The sequence below is a fragment of the Carcharodon carcharias genome (genome assembly GCF_017639515.1).
Source record: "Carcharodon carcharias isolate sCarCar2 chromosome 36 unlocalized genomic scaffold, sCarCar2.pri SUPER_36_unloc_15, whole genome shotgun sequence".
In the NCBI taxonomy this organism is placed as follows: domain Eukaryota; kingdom Metazoa; phylum Chordata; class Chondrichthyes; order Lamniformes; family Lamnidae; genus Carcharodon; species Carcharodon carcharias.
The window spans coordinates 109,009-130,450 of NW_024470732.1; positions in this window are offsets into that span (position 1 = coordinate 109,009).

Sequence of the window (21,442 nt, forward strand, 5' to 3'; positions counted from 1 at the left end):
GGGAGAGAGAGAGAGAGAGAACAAGACTAGGAAGGGAGGAGAGAGAGAGAGAGAGAACAAGACTAGGAAGGGAAGGGAGAGAGAGAGAGAGAGAGAACAAGACTAGGAAGGGAAGGGAGAGAGAGGGAGAGAGAACAAGACTAGGAAGGGAAGGGAGAGAGAGAGAGAGAGAACAAGACTAGGAAGGGAGGAGAGAGAGAGAGAGAGAACAAGACTAGGAAGGGAGGAGAGAGAGAGAGAGAACAAGACTAGGAAGGGAAGGGAGAGAGAGAGAGAGAGAGAGAGAACAAGACTAGGAAGGGAAGGGAGAGAGAGAGAGAGAGAGAACAAGACTAGGAAGGGAGGAGAGAGAGAGAGAGAACAAGACTAGGAAGGGAGGAGAGAGAGAGAGAGAGAACAAGACTAGGAAGGGAAGGGAGAGAGAGAGAGAGAGAACAAGACTAGGAAGGGAGGAGAGAGAGAGAGAGAGAACAAGACTAGGAAGGGAAGGGAGAGAGAGAGAGAACAAGACTAGGAAGGGAGGGGAGAGAGAGAGAGAGAAAACAAGACTAGGAAGGGAGGAGAGAGAGAGAGAGAGAGAACAAGACTAGGAAGGGAAGGGAGAGAGAGAGAGAGAGAGAGAGAACAAGACTAGGAAGGGAGGAGAGAGAGAGAGAGAGAGAACAAGACTAGGAAGGGAGGGGAGAGAGAGAGAGAGAGAACAAGACTAGGAAGGGAGGGGAGAGAGAGAGAGAGAGAGAGAACAAGACTAGGAAGGGAGGGGAGAGAGAGAGAGAGAGAGAGAACAAGACTAGGAAGGGAGGGGAGAGAGAGAGAGAGAGAGAACAAGACTAGGAAGGGAGGGGAGAGAGAGAGAGAGAGAGAGAACAAGACTAGGAAGGGAGGAGAGAGAGAGAGAGAGAGAGAGAGAGAACAAGACTAGGAAGGGAGGGGAGAGAGAGAGAGAGAGAGAGAACAAGACTAGGAAGGGAGGAGAGAGAGAGAGAGAGAGAACAAGACTAGGAAGGGAAGGGAGAGAGAGAGAGAGAGAACAAGACTAGGAAGGGAAGGGAGAGAGAGAGAGAAAGAACAAGACTAGGAAGGGAGGAGAGAGAGAGAGAGAGAACAAGACTAGGAAGGGAAGGGAGAGAGAGAGAGAGAGAGAGAACAAGACTAGGAAGGGAGGAGAGAGAGAGAGAGAGAACAAGACTAGGAAGGGAGGAGAGAGAGAGAGAGAGAACAAGACTAGGAAGGGAAGGGAGAGAGAGAGAGAGAGAACAAGACTAGGAAGGGAGGAGAGAGAGAGAGAGAGAGAACAAGACTAGGAAGGGAGGAGAGAGAGAGAGAGAACAAGACTAGGAAGGGAGGAGAGAGAGAGAGAGAGAACAAGACTAGGAAGGGAAGGGAGAGAGAGAGAGAGAGAACAAGACTAGGAAGGGAAGGGAGAGAGAGAGAGAGCGAGAGAACAAGACTAGGAAGGGAGGAGAGAGAGAGAGAGAGAACAAGACTAGGAAGGGAGGAGAGAGAGAGAGAGAGAACAAGACTAGGAAGGGAAGGGAGAGAGAGAGAGAGAGAACAAGACTAGGAAGGGAGGAGAGAGAGAGAGAGAACAAGACTAGGAAGGGAAGGGAGAGAGAGAGAGAACAAGACTAGGAAGGGAGGGGAGAGAGAGAGAGAGAAAACAAGACTAGGAAGGGAGGAGAGAGAGAGAGAGAGAGAACAAGACTAGGAAGGGAAGGGAGAGAGAGAGAGAGAGAGAACAAGACTAGGAAGGGAGGGGAGAGAGAGAGAGAGAAAACAAGACTAGGAAGGGAGGAGAGAGAGTGAGAAAAAAAGACTAGAAAGGAGGGAGGGATAGAGAGAGTCAGAGAAACAGAGAGAGTGAGAGAGAGGACAAGACCAGGAAGAAGGGAGAGCAGAAGAGAGAGAGCGAGACAACAAGGCCAGGGAAGGAGGGAGAGAGAGAGAAAGAGAAAAAGAGACCCTGAAAGAGAGAGAGAGAAAGGCTCAGAGAGAGAGGGAGAGAGAGAGAGAGAGAGAGAGAACAAGACCATGGAAGGAGGGAGAGAGAGTGAGAGAGAAAGACCAGCAAGGTAAGAAACAAAGAAAGGAAAAGGGTAGAGAGCATGAGGTGGAGGGGATGGGCAGAGAGACAAAGGGGAGAAACAAAGAACAAAGAGAGAGAGGGTGAGAGGGACAAGAGAGGTAACTGAAGATAAAGATGGGGAAGAGAGGAGAGAGAGAGAAGGAGAAACAACGGGGGAGAAAGCCAGACAGACAGAGAAGATAAATGAGGACAGCTATGGAAGAAGAATGGGAATATGTGTCGTTTTTCATCCCAATCCAGAATTAAGAAACTGATGGAAACGCCTTATTTAACTTTAATGTTCGATAACTGTACATTTCATACGTGATTAAAAAACAGTTTTAAGGAATAATCCACCCAAAGAATCCATTTAAGAGAGTGCTTTGCCAGTCCCTTGCCTTACCACAAACGACTTATATGCTCACAGTAATCTGTGAGGTAAATTGAATTGAAAATCAGTATTTTTTAAAAATCTGCTTCATCCAACAGGAATATTCAGGGAAGGAACTGATTAAAGTGTGATATTTGTTAAAATAATTCACAAGGAAGTGCGTTGCTCTCCAGAGCTCTGAGTCCCAGGTTTAGGATCACTATCGACACTGAGGGTGCATATCGCAGACCCTGTCACAGCCAGGCTGAAACATATAGGTTTGCCCCCAAAAGAACTGAAAGAATATTGCTCCTTGTGTTAACACTCTGCTCCTTTCTGCTTTGGGACTGAGCACAAGGACAGAGCAGCCCCCAGGGGTCTCATTACATGACTCAGGGAATGTCAAGGATCCAACCCTGACTGTGAGTCAAGGAAACATATGGGCACAGAAGGAGGCCATTCGGCCCATCCTGCTTGTGCCGGCACTTTGAAAGAGTTATCCAATCCTGCCTCGGCTCTTTTACCCCTGAAAACGTCCCCCCTTCAAGTATTTATCCGATTCCCCCTTTTGAAAGTTCCTGTTGGATCTGCTTCCACCACCCTTTCAGGCAGCGCCTTCCAGATCACAACTCACTGTGTAAATAAAAAAATGCCTCTTTGGGAGGGATGGGAGGCTGAAGGTGGGGCGTGGAGGCACAAGGCGTGTAGATCTCCGTCATATCCACCAGCAGTGAGACGGGGATCACTGATCGATTGTGCTTTAAAGCAAACGCCCAAGCCCTGCTCAATTCAAAATTTGGATGCTTTCCAGAAGGAGGTGCTCGGACATTGAAATCTAACCCGTTCACACCCCCCAACCCAGCCTCCACCACCCCGACAAAATGTGTTGAGGTCCAGGGAAAAGAATGAGCCGGGGTCAGCAAGGGTACACTTTATAAATCCCTGGTTAGGGCTCAGCTGGAGTATTGAGCCCAATTCCGGGCCCCGCACTTTAGGAAGGATGTCAAGGGCCTCGGAGAGGGTGTGGAGGGAGATTGACCCCGAATGGGACCAGGAACGAGGGACTTCAGTTCATGTGGAGAGGCTGGAGAAGCTGGGATTGTTCTCCTTAGAGCAGAGAAGGTTAAGGGGGAGATTGAATCGAGGCGTTCAAAATCAGGAAGGGGGGTTCGGACAGAGTAAATAAGGAGAAACTGTTCCCACTGGGCAGGAGGGTCGGTAACCAGAGGGGACACAAATTGAAGAGAATCGGGAAGGGAGCCAGAGGGGGAGATGAGGAGAATTTGTTTTTATTTACACAGCGAGTTGTTGTGATCTGGAAGGCGCTGCCTGAAAGGGCGGTGGAAGCAGATTCAATAGGAACTTTCAAAAGAGGGGGAATTGGATAAATACTTGAAGGGGAAACATTTGCAGGGATATGGGGGAAAGAGCGGGAGGAGGGAGAGTGGAGACTAATTGGATAGATCTTTCAAAGAGCCAGCACAGGCAGGATGGGCTGAATAGCCTCCTCCTGTGCATATCATTCCAGTTCAGTATTATCACACCTGTAATTGAAATTAATACAGTTTTAAATAAATAATTGGATGCAAAAGTAAAACCTGGATATTTTTCAATTGATACGACATGAAGGTCAATGAAAGAAATAAATAACCAGGGCCAGGTTAATTATACAAAATAGATCAGGGGCTCACCATGTATATAAAAATAATGGACTTCTGTTTTAAAAAATCAACACAGTTAATCACATCTTACAAAATATATATTAAAATAGTTAATTTTTAAAATATATATAATGCAGCCAGGGCTGGAATTGCAAATGGAAATTCACAAAAAATTTAATTGTTGCAATTTATGACCCCACTCTGCTCTCCAGCTCAGAGATTAAAGAGGAAGCCATTCAGCCCCTCGAGCCTGTTACACAGGAACAGGAGGAGGCCATTCAGCACCTCAAACCTGTTACACAGGAACAAGAGGAGGCCATTCAGCCCCTCGAGCCTGTTACACAGGAACAGGAGGAGGCCATTCAGCCCCTCAAACCTGTTACACAGGAACAGTGGAAGGCCATTCAGCCCCTCAAACCTGTTACACAAGAACAGGAAGAGGCCATTCAGCCTCTCGAACATGCTATACATGAACAGGAAGAGCCCATTCAGCCCCTCGAACATGTCACACAGGAACAGGAGGAGGTCATTCAGGTCCTTGAACCTATAAGACCATAAGAGGTAGGAGCAGAAGTAGGCCATTTGGCCCATCGAGTCTGCTCTGCCATTCAATGAGATCATGGCTGATTTGATAATTCCCCTCCGTGTTCCTGCCTTTTCACTCATACCCCTTGATTCCCTCACTGATTAAAAATCTGTCTATCTCAGCCTTGAATATACTTAATGACCCAGCCTCTACAGCTCTCTGCGGTAAAAAATTCCACAGGTTAACTACCCTCTGAGAGAAAAAATTTCTCTTCATCTCTGTTTTAAATGGGTGACCCCTCACTCTGAGGTTATGCCCTTCGGTCCTAGACTCTCCCACAAGGAGAAACAACCTCTCAGCATCCACCCTGTCAAGCCCCCTAAGAATTGTATATTGCAGTAAGGTCGCTTCTCATTCTTCTAAACTCCAATGAGTACAAGTCCAACCTTCTCAACCTCTCCTCATAAGAAAATCCCTCCATACCGAGGATCAACCTAGTGAACCTTCTCTGGACTGCCTCCAATACCAGTATATCTTTCTTTAGATAAGGGGACCAAAACTGTTCACAGTATTCTAGGTGTGGTCTAACTAGTGCCTTGTATAGTTTTAGCAAGACTTCCCTATTTTTATACTCTATTCCCTTTGAAACAAAGGCCAACATTCCATTTGCCTTCCCTATTACCTGTTGAACTTGTATGTTAGCTTTTTGGGATTCATCAAAGATGACTGCACAAGGACTCCCAAATCCCTCTGTGCTGCAGCTTTGTGCAGTCTTTCTCCATTTAAATAATATTCAACTCCTCTATTCTTCCTGCCAAAGTGCATAACCTCACATTTTCCCACATTATATTACATCTGTCACTTTTTGACCCACTCACTTAACCTGTCCATATCCCTCTGTAGACTCTGTATCTATCTCACCACTTGCCTTCCCATCTATCTTTGTATCATCTGCAAACTTGGTGATAGTACATTCACTTCCCTCATCTGAGTCATTAATATATATTGTAAATAATTGTGGTCCCAGCACTGATCCATGTGGCACCCCACTAGTTACAGGTTGCCATCCTGAAAATGCCCCCCCTTATCCCAACTCTCTGTCTTCTATTAGTTAGTCAATCCTCTATCCATGCTAATATACTAACCCCAACAACATGGGCTCTTATTATTAAGTAGCCTTACGTGCGGTACCTTATCAAGTGCCTTTTGGAAATCCAAATATATTACATCTACTGTTTCCCCTTTATCTATCCAGCTTGTTACCTCCTCAAAGAATTCTAATAAATTTGTCAAGCATGATTTCCCCTTCATGAAGACATGCTGACTCTGTTTGATTAGATTATGTAACTCTAAATGCTCTGCTATTACATCCTTTATAATAAACATTTTCCCAGTGACAGATGTTAAGCTAACTGGTCTACAGTTACCTGTTTCTTGTCTCCCTCCCTTTTTGAATAAGAGTGTTACATTGGCCGTTCTCCAATCCTCTCGAACTTTTCCAGAATCTAAGGTTTATTGGAAGATTATTACCAGTGCATCCACTATCTCTGTAGCTACTTCCTTTAATATCCTGGGATGCAACCCATCAGGTCCAGGGGACTTATCAGGCCTTAGCCCCATTAGTTTCCCTAGTATTTTTTCTTTAGTGATAGTTATTGTATTTATTTCCTCCCCCTCTTTTGCCCCTTGATTATTTAGTATTGGAATGCTATTAATGTCTTCTACATGAGGACAGAAGCAAAGTATTTATTCAACATCTCTGCCATTTCCTGGTTCCCGATTGTTATTATTTCCCCAGCCTGATTCTGTAAGGGGTCTATGTCCACTTTGGTCTCTCTCTTCCTTTTTATATAGTTAAAGAAACTCTTACTGTCCGTTTTTATATTACTTGTTAGTTTACCCTCAAAGTTTATTTTCTCCGTCTTTATTTTCTGGTCATCTTTCGTTGGTTTTTAAAACTTTCCCAATCCTCTGGTTTACCACCAATCTTTGCCACATGGTATATCTTTTCTTTTAATTTGATACGTTCCTTAACTTCTTTGGTGAACCATGGTTGGTCTATCCCCTTCCTTGAATCCTTCTTCCTCACTGGGATATATCTTTGTTGTGAGTCATGAACTATTTTCTTAAATGTCTGCCATTGTTTATCAACAGTTTTTTCTGCTAAACTCCTTTCCCAGTTCACTCCAGCCAACTCTGTCCTCATTCCTTCGTAATTACCCTTATTTAAGTTTAGCACAGTTGTTTCTGACCCAGGTTTCTTACTCTCAATCTGACTGCTAAATTCTACCATATTATGGTCACTGTTTCCTAGCGTATCTTTTACTCTGGGATCGTTTATTAAACCTGCCTCATTACATGTTACCAAATCCAAAATATCCTGATCCCTGGTTGGATCCACAACATATTGTTCTAGGAAGCTGCCCTGAATACACTGTATGAATTCTTGCTTATGGATACCTCTGCCAATTTGATTTTCCCAATCTACATGAAGATTAAAGTCACTCATGATTAATGTACTGCCTTTTTTACATGGCCTCATTATCTGAGTTATTCTCTGTCCTACAGTATAGCTACTGTTCGGGGGCCTACAGACTACTCCCACCAGTGTCTTCTTCCCCTTGTTATTTCTGACCTCCACCCATATGGATTCTATACCTTCCGATCCAAGGTCCTTTCTTGCTATCGTACTTATTCCATCTCGTACTAACGAAGCTATTCCACCACCCTTTCCTTCTTGCCTGTCCTTTTGAAAAGTCACCTAGCCCTGAATATCCCAGCTTTGATCCCTTGTAACCACATCTCCACAATGGCTATAAGATCATACTCATTAACCTCTATTTGTGCCGTTAACTCATTTATTTTGTTCAGAATACTATGTGCATTTAAGTAAAGAGCCATTAATTTTGCCCTTTTACCACTTTTCTCCCTTTGACCCTATTTGCTGCTGTTTTTTATTTTTGTACACTCTGTCCCTGCCTGTCACGCTCTGGGAATCATTACCTTAATAGCTGCTCTGCGAGGCTGCCATAGCCTTTTGCTTTGTAAACCTATGTATCCCATCTCCAGAACCAACTCCCCTCTATTTAGTTTAAAGCCCTCTCTACAGCCCTAGTTATTCAGCTCACCAGGACACTGGTCCCAGCACGGTTCAGGTGAAGCCCATCCCAGTAGAACAGCTCCCTTCTACCCCAGTACTGATGCCAGTGCCCCATGAACCCATTCCTCCCACACCAATCTTTGAGCCATGCATTTAACTCATTGACTTTATTTACCCTATGCCAGTTTGCCCGTGGCTCAGATAGTAATCCCAAGATTATAACCTTAGAGGTTCTGCTTTCTAATTTAACTCCTAACTATTTAAATTCTTTCATCAGAACCTCCTTTCTAGTCCTATCAATGTTGTTGGTACCAATGTAGACGACAACCGGACCCCTCCCCTCCCACTCCAAATTCCTCCCTAGCCTTAGGAGATGTCCTTAACCCCGGCACTCCCCAGCCTTCGGAACTCATGCTCACGGCTGCAAGGAACAGTATCTATCCCCCTAAATATACTGCCCCTACCACTACTACATTCCTATTTCCTCCCCCCACTTGAAAGGCTCCCTGTACCACAGTGCCATGGTCAGTTCACTCGACCTCCCTGCAGTCCCTGGTCTCGCACAGGAGGAGGCCATTCAGCCCTTCGAGTCTGTTACACAAAAACAGGAGAAGGTCTTTCAGCCCCTTGAACATGTTACGCAGATACAGGAGGAGGCCATACAGCCCCTCAAGCCTGTTACATAGGAAGAGGAGGAGGCCATTCAGCTACTCGAACCTGTTACACAGGAACAGGAGGAGGCCATTCGCCGTCCTTCCCAGTTCAGACTGAAGGCTGAGCATGGTGGAGATTCACAACCGGGCCTAACTCCGTTGCCCCCAAGGCCGGTGGCTGTTTGAGGGGTATCGGGTCATTGTAAGTTAGTGCTTGGTGATAACAGAGGTGACCACTGGGGCTGCGAGTTACCTACACTGGTTGCTGGCTAGAGAGATTCCACAGTTTATGTACACATCTGGGGTGTTCCCTGATTGGGTGTCTCAGTTGTAATCCCATGTCCTTATTGCAGGAAGAGGCTTTGCATTGGCCTTGGACTGTCAATGAATCCAGGCTGTCCTTAGGTTATGGACCGTGCTCTCTGTCTCCAAGCCAGCCATTGGCTTCTTGCTCCCTCTCGGATCTGCTTAGGCAGTGTTTCCAGAGGTGCAGGAAGGCTCCCAGTACACCACCCAAGACACTGAGGCCTATGAGGGTCGGGGTAGGGGGTGGGAGGTGTTGTCAACATAACCAGGCCTGGTCCCTTTCCCTCACACAAGATGCAAAGGGTGATGATCAGCAGCAGGGACCCAAGCCCATTTTTCCTGCTCCATGGTACCAGGTATGGGGAGAGGGCTGGCGAATTTCACGGCCATACTGCCATTGGGCTCTAGATATCTTTTCACCGTTAAGCGCCCTCGCTGAGCTCAGCTGTGACCTTGCCGGAGATGGTTAATTAATGTCTCACAGGCTAGTGACGATCCAGCGATGACCCAGAGTGAAGGGTCAACACTGAGCAGCCCATTGGACAGGGTGAGAGGTCAACACTGATCAGCCCCACACAACAGGGTGAGAGGTCAATACTGACCAGCCTCACTGGACAAAGCAAGAGGTCAACGCGGAGCAGCCCACAGGACAAGGTGAGAGGTTAACACTGACCAGCCCCACTGGACAAAGCAATAGGTCAACACTGAGCAGCCCCACAGGGCAGGATGAGAGGTCAATACGACCAGCCCACAGGACAAGATGAGAGGTCAACATGACCAGCCCGCAGGACAGGGTGAGAGGTCAACATGAACAGCCCACAGGACAGGGTGAGGGGTCAACACTGAGTAATCCACAGGACAGGATGAGAGGTCAACCTGATCAGCCCCAAAGGACAGGGTGAGGGGTCAACACGGAGCAGCCCCACAGGACAGGGTGAGGGGTCAACACTGAGCTGCCCCACCGGACAAGGTGAGAGGTCAACACTGAGCAGTCCCACAGGACTGGGTGAGAGGTCAACATGAACAGCCCACAGGACAAGGTGAGAGGTCAACACTGAGCAGCCCCACAGGACAAGGTGAGAGGTCAACACTGAGCAGCCCCACAGGACAAGGTGAGAGGTCAACACAGAACAGCCCCACAGGACAAGGTGAGAGGTCAACACTGATCAGTCCCACAGGACAGGATGAGAGTTGAACACTGTGCAGCCCCTCAGGAAAGGGTAAGAGGTTAACCTCAGCAGCCCACAGGAGAGGACAAGTGGTCAACACTGAATGTGAGGCCTGAGAGAGGCCGACATGCTTGCATCAGCCGTGGGAGTGTATGGGAAAGGAATTGCAACATGATGGGGAACGATGAATATGGTAACTTCCTGAGACAGGAAGCGAGAATGTCTGTGACACCAGCATCATTCTGAACTCTGGGAAAAATGTGGCAACAGCCACAACCTGTGGAAAAATTGGACCTCACATGACTTTACACATTTTTGATTTCCACTTTCTCTTCCACTTTGGACCTTCCTGATCATTCCCACTGCTGGAACTCCCAGACTTCTGTGATCCTGATGCCACACTGAAATGTAAAAGGAGAGGTAAGAATCCTGACACCAAGTCCCCTCACCCTCTCTAAAACATGGCCTTCAAAATGGTGATAAGTCTGGGAAAGGAAAACCTTAAATAGTTTCCCCGACACTGTCCCCATCAAACACTCCCAGGACAGGTACAGCACGGGGTTAGATACAGAGTAAAGCTCCCTCTACACTGTCCCCATCAAACACTCTCAGGACAGGTACAGCACGGGATTAGATACAGAGTAAAGCTCCCTCTACACTGTCCCCATCAAACACTCTCAGGACAGGTACAGCACGGGATTAGATACAGAGTAAAGCTCCCTCTACACTGTCCCCATCAAACACTCCCAGGGCCAGTACAGCACGGGGTTAGATACAGAGTAAAGCTCCCTCTACACTGTCCCCATCAAACACTCCCAGGGCCAGTACAACATGCAGTTAGATACAGAGTAAAGCTCCCTCTACACCGTCCCCATCAAACTCTCCCAGGAGAGGTACAGCAGGGGGTTAGATACAGAGTAAATCTCCTTCTACACTGTCCCCATCAAACACTCCCAGGACAGGTATAGCACGGGGTTAGATACAGAACAAAGCCCCCTCTACACTGTCCCCATCAAACACTCCCAGGACAGGTATAGCATGGTGTTAGATACAGAGTAAAGCTCCCTCTACACTGTCCCCATCAAACACTCCCAGGACAGGTACAGCACGGGGTTAGATACAGAGTAAAGCTCCCTCTACACTGTCCCCATCAAACACTCCCAGGACAGGTACAGCACGGGGTTACATACAGAGTAAATCTCCCTCTACACTTTCCCCATCAAACACTCCCAGGACAGGTACAGCACGGGGTTACATACAGAGTAAATCTCCCTCTACACTTTCCCCATCAAACACTCCCAGGACAGGTACAGCACGGGGTTAGATACAGAGTAAAGCTTCCTCTACACTAATGAAGCAGGCATTTGGAGATTACCTTTCGCCATCTTACCCACAGTTTAGGATCCCCAGGTTATTGCATCATTGAATCAGTGTGAATTCTGTAGTCAGAGATGGGAATTGGAAGGCAAAACACCGCTCTCAGCCAATCCAACCCGACATTTGAGAACGCCGAACAAAAGTGCCAAATAAATCACTCAGCTCCAACAAGCAGGAGGAATGTGCAGACCTACCCTTTCTCTGCAGCCAGCGTCTGTCCCGCATGGAACATTTCATATAAATGGTCACCTATATCAGAGAGAGAGAGAGAGAGAGAGAATCCCAGAGAGTGTGGGGTCAGACAAAAAGAGAGAAACTCTTGCATTTCTATAGCGCCTTTCTCAACATCGCAAAGCACTTTACAGCCGGTACTGTCATTTTGAAGTGTAGCCACTGACAGAGGAAGGTAAGAACAGGCGTAGGCCATTCAGCCTTTCGAGCCTGTTCCCCCATTCAGTGGGATCATGGTTAATCTGTGACCTAACCACATCTATTCTCCTTTGCCCCATTTCCCTTAATACCTGTGGTTGACAAAAATCTATCACAGATTTAAAGGTAACAATTGATCTCACCTCAACTGCTGTGTGCAGTAGCTAGTTCCAAACTCCTATCACCCTTTGCGTGTCAAGGTGGCTCCTAAATTAATTCCTGAAAGATTCTCATTTTTAGACTATGTTTAGATAAGCATCCTCCAGAAATGGTTTCTCTCTAACCACCCTATCTGTTCCCTTACATCTTGAAAACTTTCATCAGTTCATATGAATTAGGAGCAGGATTAGGCCACTCGGCCCCTCAAGCCTACTCTGCCATTCAATAAGCTCCTGGCTGATTCGATTTCTTTTATATATTCGTTCATGTGACTTGGGCGTCGCTGGCTGGGCCCAGCATTTATTGCCCATCCCTAATTGCCCCCTTGAGAAGGTGGTGGTGAGCTGCCTTCTTGAGCCACTGTAGTCCCTGTGGTGTAGGTACACCCACCGTGCTGTTAGGGAGGGAGTTGCATGATTTTGACCCAGCGACAGTGAAGGAACGGCCGATATATTTCCACGTCAGGGTGGTGAGTGGCTTGGAGGGGAACTTGCAGGTGGTGGTGTTTTCAATAGCCTACAGCCCTTTCCTTCTATGTGGTAGAGGTCGTGGGTTTGGAAGGTGCTGTCGAAGGAGCTTTGTCTGTCTCATGTGTCTCTGGATGCAGGAAAAGTTCTCAATCTATCCTTCGGGTAATGTCGAGAATCCAGTCCTTCAGCACTCACTGTACTGTACTTGGGAGAGCAGTAGCCTCCTATAACAGTGGTTGGAGCATCTGATTCATCCTGGGTGATCCTGGTCTCTGCAATACTTACTCCTCTCTGTGGCCTTTAGGGTCTCGAGCGGCGGGTCATTCAGATACATGGGGTCTGGCTGTAGATACGTGTTGTTTAAATTCCTGGGAGGAAAGTAAGCCACTATCAGAAATTGTACCTGTTTCACGTCGTGTGCCTGACCTCTTCCGAAATGGCCTACATTTTGTAGTCACTGCCCCAGTTACCGGCCACTCCTACATCGACAGTCAACAAGACATTTAACTGGGACAGGGCTAGGAAATAAGAAGACTTGCATTTCTCTGGCGCCTATCACCGCCTCAGGACATCTTCGCAGCCAATGAAGTGCGGTTACCACTAGCGCACAGCAAGATCCCACAGAGAGCAATGTGATGATGACCCAGATCGTCTATTCTTTTCGCGATGCTGGTTTGGGGATAAATATTGGACCGCAGGGCACCTGGGGGGAGAACACCCCCCACCCCCCGCCTCCTTGCTCGTCTTCCATGTAGTGGACGTGGGATCTTTTACATCCACCCGAGAGGGCAGACAGGGCCTTGGTTTGAGGTCCTGTCCTGAAAAACGGCACCTCCGGCAGCAAAGCACTCCCTCGTACCGGCACTGGGAGTGCTGAGCGGACTCAAGCCCACGACCTCCTGACTCTGGGCTGAGATTGTTACTGCTCTCTGATTTATAAAACGTGGGAAGGTTTTTAAAAATATGTATAACATGACCAGTTGTGTTCTACAAGGTCAGTGTCGATGCTCCCCTTCTCTATTAATGGGCTCATTGTTAAGTGTAGTACCGGCTGTTACAGGGTGCTGGGGGTCTGGAGCTCGCTGCCTGAAAGGGTAGTGGAGGCAGAAGCCCTCGGCTCCTTTGAAAGGTGTCTGGATGTGCAGCAGAGGCCCTGTAACCTCCGTTGCTATGGGCCAAGTGCTGGAAAATGGCATTGGGCTGGAGGGGGGCGGGGAGGGGGTGGGGAGGGCTTGTACTTCAGCTGGCATGTACATGATGGGCCGAGTGGCCTCCTTCTGTGCCGTAAATCTTTCTACATTTTCCAAATGTTCTCAATACCTGAAAAGGAGTGGGGGGGACTGTGCAGGGATGCAGGGAGGGGTGGGGTCGCCAACCCTCCAGGATTGGTCTGGAGTCTCCAGGAATGGAAGATCAGTCTCCAGGATTCTGCTGTGCGCAACCCTGGAGAAAAATCATCAGGGACATTAAGAAGATTGTGCTTTTTTGTCATTTTCTGTGGAAATTTCTCTTTACCAGATATAAAAATATTGAAAACGAGGGGGAAAATGGGCTGTTTGGCTGACGATCAAGCATCATCCAATGGGGTAATGAGTCTTTTTGCTTTCCAGTTGGCGTAGGAAGGATGTGCTGGCCGATTATTGGCTGGAGCGTGGGGGCAAGTCACGTGGAGAAACCTCCAGGAATAGGCTTAATCGCAGTTGGCAACCCAAGGGAGTGGCAGGGCGTGAATTGCTCCTTAGGAGAGCCAGCACCGATACAATGGGCCAAATGGCCTTCTCCTGTTGCTGTAAGGAGTCTACGGGTGGAATTTTGCAGCCCCATCCTAGTAAGGGGCGGGGCCATAAAATGCGGCGAGCCGTACAAAAGTCTTTAAGGGGATGGGAAAATTGGAGGGGCCGTAAAATTCCGACCCATGATCCCAGGATTCCACACATCCCAGTCTCCGCTGAGTTTAGAGGGGTTGCCACAGGCTGCGGCTCAGGAGGAGATTAAGCAGTTAAGGTTCAGCCAGGGCTCCTTGACATCTCGTGATTCATAAGAGCAAAAGAAAAGGGAATCGGAGTGGCCTTCGGCCCCCTCGAGCCAACTCTGACATTCAATAAGATCATGGCTGATCTGACTGTGGCCTTAACTCCACATTGGGATTAGGTAGGTCAGGTGTTTCTCACGTGTCGGTGCAGACTCGATGGGCCGAAGGGCCTCTTCTGCACTGTTTGATTCAGTGATTCTGCCTACCTTTGATAACCCTTTACTCCCTTGTCAATCAAAAATCTGTCCAACTTACCCTCGAATATATTCAGTGACCCGGCCTCCACTGCTCTCTGGGTGGGGGGGAGAATTCCACAGACTGACCTCCCTCTGAGGGAAGAAATTCCTCCTCATCTCCGTCTTCAATGGGAGACCCCTTATTCTGAAACTGTGCCCCCCTCCCTCATTCTAGATTCCCCCATGAGGGGAGGGAAACATCCTCCCAGCATCCACCCTGTCAAACCCCCCCTCAGGATCTTCTATGTTTCAATAAGATCACCTCTCATTCTTCTAAACTCCAATGGGTACAGGCCCAACCTGCTCAACCTGTCCTCATAAGACAAACCCCCTTCATCCCAGGAATCAGCCCCAGTGAACCTTCTCTGAACAGCCTGCGACGCAAGTGTATCCCTCGTTAAGTAAGGAGACCAAAACTGTACTCCAAGTGTGGTCTCACCAAGGCCCTGTAGAGTTGTAACAAGGCTTCCCTACTTTTATACTCAATTCCTCTGGGACTCCTGCTGGAATTGGTGATTGCCTGGGCCAGGGTTGAAGCCTTGATTGCGAGGATCCCCTCTGCACCCACTTCCACAAGCCCCCTCCCTCCCCACGGATTGACATTAATGCCACAACAATGCGTAGACTCATATGTGAGGTAGGGTTGTCAATGCGTTCCTGGAGGTTTCATCACATGACCTGCCCCCACACTCCAGCCATTGATTGGCCAACACTGGTGACGCACTGCCTTCCTCCACCAATTGAAAGCTTAAAAAGGCTCATTACCCAAATGGATGACGCTTGGCTGCCTGTAAAACAGCCCTTTTTCCCTTTAATTTCCAGATTTTTATATCTGGTGAAGAGAAATGTCCAAAGAAAATGACAAAAAAAAACCAATCCCTTTTAATGTCCTGATGATTTTTCTCCAGGTTGCACACAGCTGTGTCTAGGAGATTGATCTTTAATTCCTGAGACCAATACTGGAGGGTTGGCAACCTGACGCGAAGACTGATGGCTATAGACGTGCTCTGGTGTGGCTGATGGTGTGGATAGGCTCCTCCTGAGATAGAGAATCAGCCCCTTCTTGAGAGGAGGGGAGGGAAGATGGGGTTTTGAGTGGGTGTGACTGAGGAGTAACTCCAATCCGCTCAATGGACCAAAGACATTAAGGCCCATTGCGAACGCATGAACAATGATGGAGAGGATTGCACCCTCTGCTCCATCCAGCATGCCCCACATGATCGCTATTCCTTTCTGCATGATGATATATATGCTCCTCATCCCGACCTGCAAGTATGTGTTTTCCTGGGACAGGCGAAAAGCCAGGTAAAGATCCTGGCCAATTCGGAGGAGAAAGGGGAAAAAAAGCTCAGAAATTCTTCTCCGACTCTGCCCACAGTGATCAAACTAACCCAGGAGATCAGCCTGACCATGTTACCTGTTTGCCTGAGCAGCAATGTAGGGATTATCCTCCTGGCAATGTTCCTCGTCCTCCGTATTGACTGTAAGGTAATCCTCCTCTATCTCCTGTGTCTCAGCCCCAATGCAGTGCACGTTTTCACTGTTCTGCCTGTGTACCACAGCACTCTCGATCTCCGCTGTTTCTGAGGGGAGATAGTTTGGGACTTTTTTTTTTATCTGGGTTTCCGCTCTGTCAACTTGTGGGCTGACAATTCTCATTTATTTAAAATTAATTTAGGATGTCCATGTCTATGTAAATGAGAATTCTTCTCCCTACAATTTCCTAGTCATGTTTTCTTTTGTCCGTGGCCTTTGCATGTAAACAGCTAACACTGAAAAGCTTAATCAGTTATACAGGGAATTCTCTATGTAAACAGGTCACGTGACACTGCAGTGTCAGGCTGCGGCCATTAGACAATTTTGTAGCACGACCGTATCCTGTAACACTGCAGGTTCAGGCATATAATGAGCAATGCCACATCAGTACACTTACAAAAGCCTTGATTTTCTTTTTACAGCTGTTAATTTTCTTCTAGAAAGGTCTGGAAGCAATTATGGTGAAATCGTGGTTTTATTACAGTTTCAAATCCTACCACGGGAGCTGGGGGAATTTAAATTCGCTTAACTAACTAAACTTGGAGTAAAAATCTGGTCTCACTAATGGTGGCCATCAAACTACCAGTTTGTCATAAATAAAACCCCATCTGGTTCACTGTAGGGTGGGAAACCTGCCATCTTACCCGGTCTGGCCTACATGTGACTCCAGGCCTACCGCCACGTGGTTCACTCTTAACTGCCCTCTGAAAGGGCCTGGTAAGCCACTCAGTTGACACCACCACCTTCTCAAGGGGCAATTAGGGACGAGCAATAAATGCCAGCCTTGCCAGCGATGCCCACATCCCGTGAGTGAACAGATGAAAACGAAACCCTCATTGTTGTGCTCTGCATCTTTTCTTTTAACTCGTTGTGGCCGTCATTTACCGCCACGTATTTTAAAGGGTGGTCGCTGTCGTAATGGATGAAACTCAGGCCGGGACTTTCCAGCCCCGCCCGTCCCCGGGATCTACCGGTCTCTGGACCTTCAGCTGGCCCACCACATCCCCTCCCCCACCCCCGCGGCTGTCCGGCCACGATGGGGCCGGAGAGTCCCGGCCTCGGTCACTGGCAATTTACGCACAGCAAGATCCCACAAACAGCAATGCATCGATGGCCGGAGACCATCTGCGTTTAGTGACGTTGACTAAGGGGTGACCGTTGGCCCCTGGGACCTGGGCAGAGCTCAACCCGGCCCCTTCCGCTTCCAATAGTGGCCGTGGGATCCTTTGCACCCACCTGAGAGAGCAGGCGGGGCCTCTGTTCAACATCTGATCTGAAAGACAACATCACCAACAGTGCAGCTCTCTTTCAATACTGGTACTGGGAGTGTCAGCCTTTGGCACTTAAGTCTCCGAAGGGGGGGCTAAGAGACGAGAGAGTGCAATCCACTGGGACCGCAGCTGACACCAGCAAATGGAAAAGGATAAAGTTTCTGGATCCCAGTTACAAGAGCGCGATTATAAGTTTGATTACCAGGAGTCAGCAGAGTGACTCTGAATTGTGGCTGGCGGAGGTGAGCTCAGTGGTTTCTCCTGTGACAGCTACGGGCACAGTTGCTGTTTTGCAGTCCCCGCTGCCCTTTCTGGAGCTGTAAAACGTGCTCCAGCCCTCAACTCTATCGCTTCTCCACGTGTGGCCCTCCAGGTGGTGGGCTGTTCCAAAATGCAAGTCACTGAGGTGCAACTCCCCCACCCCCCCCCCCTCCCCCACGAAGCTAAGTCCAGGTGAGAAAACAGGCTAGAACCCTCATCCCCACCATTTGCGTGACGGAGTGGGATGGAATACTCTCCACTTGCCTGGATGAGGGCAGATCCAACAACACTCAAGAAACCCGGCACCATCCAGGGCCCGATTCATTGACACCCCATCCACCACCTTAAACATTCACTCCCTCCACCACCGACGCACAGTAGCAGCAGTGTGTGTACCATCTACAAGATGCAATGCAGGAACTCACCAAGGCTCCTTAGACAGCACCTTCCAAACCCATGACCACTACCATCTAGAAGGACAAGGGCAGCAGACACATGGGGAACACCACCACCCGGAAGTTCCCCTCCAAGTCACTCACCATCCTGACTTGGAAATATATCGGCCGTTCCTTCACTGTGGCTGGGTCCAAATCCTGGAACTCCCTCCCTAACAGCACCATGGGTGTACCTACACCACAGGGACTGCAGCGGCTCAAGCTGGCGGCTCACCCCCACCTTCTCAAGGGGCAAATAGGGGTGGGCAATAAACGCTGGCCTAGCCAACGAAGCCCACATCCAGTGAAAGAAAATATAGACAAAAGTCGTCATCAGCACAAACTCTAACAATTTAGTTTTATTGGATTGATTGTGATATAAGGTAAGCATGGACCAGAACTTCTGATCTCCAGAAGTACCCAGAGGATGCGCTGGGCCCGTGGAAGTTCCCTGACAAGGACTGCATGGGAATTTTGGGGCGAAGGGAATCAAGGGATATGGGGAGAAAACGGGAGCAGGCTATTGAGTCGGATGATCAGCCATGATCGTAATGTGTGGCGGAGCAGGCTCGAAGGGCCGAATGGCCTACTCCTGCTCCTATTTACTATGTTTCTATGAATCGCCTGGAAAGTTCAACTTCAGGTGGACAGTTACCCCGGACTGGGAGCTGTGTGATACTCCGACTTACATTGAAGACTTCAGATGGTTCCAATTGTCTTGGCAGAAGAGTTACCCAGGAAAAGTTAGAAGACCTAGACCCAGTACTGACTCCTCTCATCGAGCTCATGCCATAAAAAGAGGGGGCATGGCTTCCTTTCCCCCCGACTCTGCTGCACTCGACTGCAGGACGCGGGAATTTGCTGCACTGCACTATTCTCACCCAGCCCGAGTCGGAAGGGCAGGCGAGAAAAGTGTGGCTGTATTCCAGGGTAAGCAAAAAGGAGCAGAGCGGTAATTCCACTGTGCTTGCCTCTCCTTGGAAGTTCTGGCCCTCTTAGTTTCTCAGCAGAATAATACTGTGTTAACTTTAAAATACATATTAGAGCCTCTCGTAAACATGCTCTCTTGTAGCCTTCACGTTTAGGTTAGAAAAATGTCTATAATTCTGTTTCTAGCATGGATTATTAATTTACTTATGAAACTTAATTTAAAAAATTAATATACATAAATTTAGTAATGAAAAATCAGCAAAATATTCCGTTTTCTTTCATTCATTCATGGGACGTGGGCGCAGCTGGCCGGGCCCAGCATTTATTGCCCACCCCTAATTGCCCCCTTGAGGAGGTGATGGGTGAGCTGCCTTCTTAAACCGCTGCAGTCCCTGTGGTGTAGGTACACCCACCGTGCTGTTAGGGAGGGAGTTCCAGGATTTGGACCCAGCGACAGTGAAGGAACAACCGATTAATTTCCAAGCCAGAATGGTGAGTGGCTCGGAGGGGAACTTCCAGGTGGTGGTGTTCCCCATGTGTCTGCTGCCCTTGTCCTTCTAGATGGTAGTGGTCATGTGTTTGTAAGGTGCTGTCTAAGAAGCCTTGGTGAGTTCCTGCAGTGCATCTTGTAGATGGTACACTCACTGCTGCTACTTTGCGTCGGTGGTGGAGGGAGTGAATGTTTATGGATGGGGCGCCAATCAAGCGGGCTGCTTTGTCCTGGATGGTGTTGAGCTTCTTGAGTGTTGTAGCAGCTGCAGGCAAATGGGGAGTATTCCATCACACTTCTGACTTGAGCCTTGTAGATGATGGACAGGCTTTGTGGAGTTAGGAGGTGAGTTACTCATCATAGGATTCCCAGCCTCTGACCTGCTCTTGTAGCCGCAGAATTTATATGGCTGGTCCAGTTCAGTTTCTGGTTAATGATAACTTCCAGGATGTTGATAGTGGGGAATTCAGTGATGGTAATGCCATTAAACATCTAGTGGTGTTGGTTAGATTCTCTCTCATTGGAGATGGTCATTGTCTGGCACTTGTGTGGTGTGAATTTTACTTGCCACTTGTCAGCCCAAGCCTGGATATTGTCCAGGTCTTGCTGCATTTGGACATGGACTGCTTCAGTATCTGAGGAGTTGCGAATGGTGCTGAACATTGTGCAATCATCAGCGAACATCCCCATTTCTGACCTTATGATGGAAGGAAGGTCATTGATGAAGCAGCTGAAGATGGTTGGGCCGAGGACACTACCCTGAGGAACATCTGCAGTGATGTCCAGGAGCTGAGATGACTGACCTCCAACAACCACAACCATCTTCCTTTGTGCTGGGTATGACTCCAACCAGCGGAGAGTTTCCCCCCAGATTCCCATTGACTCCAGTTTTGCTGGGGCTCCTTGATGCCACACTCGGTCAAATGCAGCCTTGATGTCAAGGGCAGTCACTCTCACCTCACTTCGGAAGTTTAGCTCCTCTGTCCATGTTTGAACCAAGGCTGTAAGAAGGTCAGGAGCTGAGTGGCCCTGGTGAATGTGGCTGGACTGCAGAGCTTAGATCTGATCCGTTGGTTGTGGGATTGCTTAGCTCTGTCTATCACTTGCTGCTTATGCTGTTTTGCATGTATGTATGTAGTTCTGTGTTGTAGCTTCACCAGGTTGACACCTCATTTTTAGGTATGCCTGGTGCTGCTCCTGGCATGCTCTCCTGCACTCTTCATTGAACCAGGGTTGATCCCCTGGCTTGATGGTAATAGTAGAGTGGGGGATATGCTGGGCCATGAGGTTACAGATTGTGTTTGAGTACAGTGCTGCTGCTGCTGATGGCCCACAGCACCTCAGGGATGCCCAGTCTTGAGTTGCTAGATCTGTTTGAAATCTATCCCATTTAGTACAGTGATAGTGCCACACAACACGATGGAGGGTATCCTCAGTGTGAAGGTGGGATTTTGTCTCCACAAGGACTGTGCAGTGGTCACTCCTACTGATACTGTCATGGACAGATGCATCTGTGACAGGCAGGTTGGTGAGGATGAGGTCAAGAGTGTTTTTCCCTCTTGTTGGTTCCCTCACCACCTGCTGCAGACCCAGTCTAGCAGCTATGTCCTTTAGGACTCGGCCAGCTCGGTCAGTAGTGGTGCTACCAAGACTCTCTTGGTGATGGACATTGAAGTCCCCCACCTGGAGTACATTCTGTGCCCTTGCCACCCTCAGTGCTTCCTCCAAGTGGTGTTCAACATGGAGGAGCATGGATTTATCAGCTGAGGGAGGGTGGTACGTGGTCATCAGCAGGAGGTTTCCTTGCCCATGTTTGACCTGATGCCATGAGACTTCATGGGGTCCGGAGTTGATGTTGAGAACTCCCAGGGCAACCCCCTCCCGACTCTATACCCCTGTGTCACCACCTCTGCTGGGTCTGTCCTGCTGGTGGGACAGGACATACCCAGGGATGGTGATGGTGGTGT